A 5247-nucleotide genomic window follows, 5' to 3' on the forward strand; every position below is an offset into this window, starting at 1 on the left:
GGTTTGTTCTGCTGTGAGAGGGCACAAGTTAATCTCATTAATATAAAATCCGTTAAATCCGATTTAAGGTGAATTACAGTGAATGTTTTCTGCTCTTAGAGTCAGAGAAGAGACCTGGAATAGATTATACAGTATGACTTCGGGTTTGTGCTATGTGTTACCTGTGTGAGTGTGAGAGAGAGATTTATAGTGTTTTAACAGAAAAACACCATCTGATGATCCCATGATTTGCTGAAAGACGGCTCTGTGTCTAGGGTTGTCAACTTCAGAAAAGAAAAATAAGGGACAATCGTGGTTCTTTATAGGAAAATAAGGGACACACACACACAATGTTTGTACTGTAACACATAGTGAGTGTCATTTCAGTGTTTGGTAAGTTAAGTGCTCAACCAGTCAAAAGTTTTTGAACAGTAAGATTTTTAATGTTTTTTTTTAATAAGTCTCTTCTGCTCACCAAGCCTGCATTTATTTGATCCAAAGTACAGCAAAAGCAGTAATATTGTGATTTTTTTTTTTACTATTTAAAATAACTGCTTTCTATTTGAATATATTTTAAAAAGTTATTTATTCCTGTGACCAAAGCTGTTTTTTTCAGCATCATTACTCCAGTCTTCAGTGTCACATCCTTCAGAAATAATTATAATTACACTATAACATTCAAAAGCTTGGAGTCAGTACTTTTATTTAGCAAGGATGCTTTCAATTGATCAAAAGTGATATGATTAAGACATTAATGTTACAAAAGATTTCTATTTCAGATCAATTCTATTCATCAAAGAAACCTGAAAAAAAATCTACCCAGCTGTTTTCAACATAATAATAATGATAATAATAATGTTTTTTTAAGCAGCAAATCAGCATATTATAATAATTTCTGAAGAATTATGTGAAAACTGGAGTAATGATGCTGGAAATTCAGCTTTGATCACAGGAATAAATGACATTTTCAAATATATTCAAATAGAAAGCAGTTATTTTAAATAGTAAAATATTTCACAATATTACAGCTTTTGCTGTATTTTGGATCAAATAAATGCAGGCTTGGTGAGCAGAAGATAATTATTTAAAAAAACATAAAATCTTACTGTTCAAAAACTTTTAACTGGTAGTGTGTGTGTATAAAGGATGTCTAAAAGGTTCTCAGACATAAAAACATTTCTTTTGCTTAACCTATTTATGTACAATTTAATTCTAAAATAGAATTGTAATGTCATACAAAAAAAAATAAAAAAAGTCACACACAATATACACAAACCATTGGCTAGAGCAAATTGTACCACTTTAGAATTGTGACTGTACCAGTTGTGTAGTAACTTGTATAATAGCGACATCAACACAATTAAAATATCATCAACCCCTCTTTTTTTTTTAAAGATACAGATAGAAACACACATATGGCATAAAGTATTAAACCATAACAACTGAATGTCTATGAAAGTCAGTCAATAAAGCATTTTTTATAAAAGCAATGGCACTTAAAATTTTGAACTAAAATTTTGTTACTTGCAACATGAATGAATGAAAATGCATATTTTTCAATTTAAGAGAACTTAAAGAATTAGTACTGGCTGCTTTCGAGACTTTTTTGGTCATACTTCACCCTATCTGTGTCTGTACTTTTTTCACTATTCTTGAGGGTCACATTTCTGAAGATGCCCTCACAAATCTACAGAAAGTTTTTGGACAGTTAAATCATGTTTGAAAACCACTGCAATGTATTTCAAAGAAAGACAGAAGAGCACACTTTTCAAGCAAACATTTCACAAAAAGAAGTTTTAAATGTTGGATTCGATGTCAGATTTTAATATTCAAAATCCAGAAAGTTCATCTTGAATAAGATGAATGACACCTAGCTGAACTCTTAATATATCCACTTAAAATCACAAAAGCGTCTGTTAAAGTCATGAGCAGCAGAGACAAGATCCTGCAGCATTTTTGCCCTTTGCACCAGATAGGAAGCGAGTAGAATAAATTGCTGCTCTATTTTTCAAGTGTTCAGCTTAACAGTGGTTATATTGTGCTGTAATCTCCTCCTAAGATCACAAGCTTTAGTGTGATGCATCAGGACTCATGCAGATGGCAGTAAATATCGGTGTGAATGATAACTCTGTTCTGTAATCCTCAGTGAGAGATTACCGGACTAAACAAGGCACTTTGTTTTTCAAGTGCATGTTTTAATTTGGTCATTAAGCGCTGTCGAGAGTGTGCTTCTGTGGAGAGAGTCAGCTGCTGCGGCGCACAAAAGACAGATTAGAGCGGTGTGCAGAGACACAAACGTGACTCTTGGACTGATCCTCTGTTAATCTGTCTGAAGAGGCTGAGACGGGCGGCAGTGAATGGGGTCCTGAGACCAGGTGAAGGGGGTCTCTCTCTTTCCCTCTGCGGTTTATGGTTCTCTCTGAATATGTTTTATTGTCTGCTGAGGATGTTAATAGAAATAAGACACTCAAGGTTGTGTGCTACAGTCATTTTGTCAATGGTGTTGTTAGCCTATAACATTTATTTCTTTACAGTAAGCGGCACTTGGTTTGATATTTTGTTTTCTAATGCAATTCAAATATCTGTTTTATAGAATTACATTTTAGCATTCAGCAGCCGTTTTTTATCCAAGTCGACTTATAAGTGAGCAACACTTTAAATGGTGGAAGCGCATTGAGAGACTGCAGATTATGCTGATCAGTTGAATTATGTTTATTGTCAGTTATTTTAGTAAAATATTTCACAATATTACAGCTTTTGCTGTATTTTGGATCAAATAAATGCAGGCTTGGTGAGCAGAAGATAATTATTTAAAAAAACATAAAATCTTACTGTTCAAAAACTTTTAACTGGTAGTGTGTGTGTATAAAGGATGTCTAAAAGGTTCTCAGACATAAAAACATTTCTTTTGCTTAACCTATTTATGTACAATTTAATTCTAAAATAGAATTGTAATGTCATACAAAAAAAAATAAAAAAAGTCACACACAATATACACAAACCATTGGCTAGAGCAAATTGTACCACTTTAGAATTGTGACTGTACCAGTTGTGTAGTAACTTGTATAATAGCGACATCAACACAATTAAAATATCATCAACCCCTCTTTTTTTTTTAAAGATACAGATAGAAACACACATATGGCATAAAGTATTAAACCATAACAACTGAATGTCTATGAAAGTCAGTCAATAAAGCATTTTTTATAAAAGCAATGGCACTTAAAATTTTGAACTAAAATTTTGTTACTTGCAACATGAATGAATGAAAATGCATATTTTTCAATTTAAGAGAACTTAAAGAATTAGTACTGGCTGCTTTCGAGACTTTTTTGGTCATACTTCACCCTATCTGTGTCTGTACTTTTTTCACTATTCTTGAGGGTCACATTTCTGAAGATGCCCTCACAAATCTACAGAAAGTTTTTGGACAGTTAAATCATGTTTGAAAACCACTGCAATGTATTTCAAAGAAAGACAGAAGAGCACACTTTTCAAGCAAACATTTCACAAAAAGAAGTTTTAAATGTTGGATTCGATGTCAGATTTTAATATTCAAAATCCAGAAAGTTCATCTTGAATAAGATGAATGACACCTAGCTGAACTCTTAATATATCCACTTAAAATCACAAAAGCGTCTGTTAAAGTCATGAGCAGCAGAGACAAGATCCTGCAGCATTTTTGCCCTTTGCACCAGATAGGAAGCGAGTAGAATAAATTGCTGCTCTATTTTTCAAGTGTTCAGCTTAACAGTGGTTATATTGTGCTGTAATCTCCTCCTAAGATCACAAGCTTTAGTGTGATGCATCAGGACTCATGCAGATGGCAGTAAATATCGGCGTGAATGATAACTCTGTTCTGTAATCCTCAGTGAGAGATTACCGGACTAAACAAGGCACTTTGTTTTTCAAGTGCATGTTTTAATTTGGTCATTAAGCGCTGTCGAGAGTGTGCTTCTGTGGAGAGAGTCAGCTGCTGCGGCGCACAAAAGACAGATTAGAGCGGTGTGCAGAGACACAAACGTGACTCTTGGACTGATCCTCTGTTAATCTGTCTGAAGAGGCTGAGACGGGCGGCAGTGAATGGGGTCCTGAGACCAGGTGAAGGGGGTCTCTCTCTTTCCCTCTGCGGTTTATGGTTCTCTCTGAATATGTTTTATTGTCTGCTGAGGATGTTAATAGAAATAAGACACTCAAGGTTGTGTGCTACAGTCATTTTGTCAATGGTGTTGTTAGCCTATAACATTTATTTCTTTACAGTAAGCGGCACTTGGTTTGATATTTTGTTTTCTAATGCAATTCAAATATCTGTTTTATAGAATTACATTTTAGCATTCAGCAGCCGTTTTTTATCCAAGTCGACTTATAAGTGAGCAACACTTTAAATGGTGGAAGCGCATTGAGAGACTGCAGATTATGCTGATCAGTTGAATTATGTTTATTGTAAGAACTGTTGCATTGTTGATGACAGGTGCTTCTCAATCTTTACTTATAAAGCCTACTGTATCATATTCGATATGCACATTTCTAAGGCCTCTAAAATATCGACACGATCAAAACTTTGCGGAAAAACCTGTTGTAAACAACCTTAATACATGCCTTCTGCCGTCTGATTGGTAGTTTCTACTTTTTTAGCGAGTAAACAAGCTTTTAATATAATTGTGAAACTGTCAGGTTCTGATTTTTATAAAGTAAACATGAGAATAACTGTTGTATTGTCAGTAAAAATGTAAGATGAACACTTGCTGATCTGAAGCAACGTAGGTTTACTTAATTCAATCATGACAACTCTCTGAACATTTTAGCATGGTGATGGATATGACAATGTTAATGTATTTGGTATTGGCTGAACAGATCTGCTACGCTGCTGCTGAATTGCTGCTGCTGTTGGTTATTGCGGTAGCTGTAGATTATTGCTGCTGCTGCAAGCAAGTGCAGGAACTTGCTACTACCAATGCATATGGCGATATGGTGCCATGAGTATTTAAGACATACGGCTGCTGCACAAATAGCATATAAAATAACTCCGTAGCAGATCTATACAGGTGGAGCTGGGGAAGGTGGAGGGTTTCAGAGGAACTCTGAAAGCGCACTGCAGGAATCTCAAGTGAATGCTAGCCAGCCATATAAATGCAAGGCAGTAAGCTCATTGGCTGCATATGCAGCATGAACCAATCAGCTTGTGCCAAGTCGTTTAACTCTCTGAATATCATCAGTTAACACCCCGTCAGCCTGCGCCATCTAGAGTTTCATGACTAAACTATATAT

General features: G+C 35.0%; 1 protein-coding gene across 1 annotated transcript in view; it reads left to right on the top strand.

The window, feature by feature from the left end:
- Positions 1-3907: 3907 nt before the first annotated feature.
- Positions 3908-5247, top strand: part of dync1i2a (dynein, cytoplasmic 1, intermediate chain 2a) — a 35650-nt gene continuing 34310 nt past the window's right edge. Inside the window, exon 1 of the mRNA XM_016559112.1 lies at positions 3908-4080. The gene's annotated coding sequence lies outside the window, so the exon portion shown is untranslated. The remainder of the gene's footprint in view (positions 4081-5247) is intronic.

This window comes from Sinocyclocheilus rhinocerous, unplaced genomic scaffold (assembly GCF_001515625.1).
Source record: "Sinocyclocheilus rhinocerous isolate Xijiao unplaced genomic scaffold, SAMN03320098_v1.1 scaffold887, whole genome shotgun sequence".
NCBI classification, from domain to species: domain Eukaryota; kingdom Metazoa; phylum Chordata; class Actinopteri; order Cypriniformes; family Cyprinidae; genus Sinocyclocheilus; species Sinocyclocheilus rhinocerous.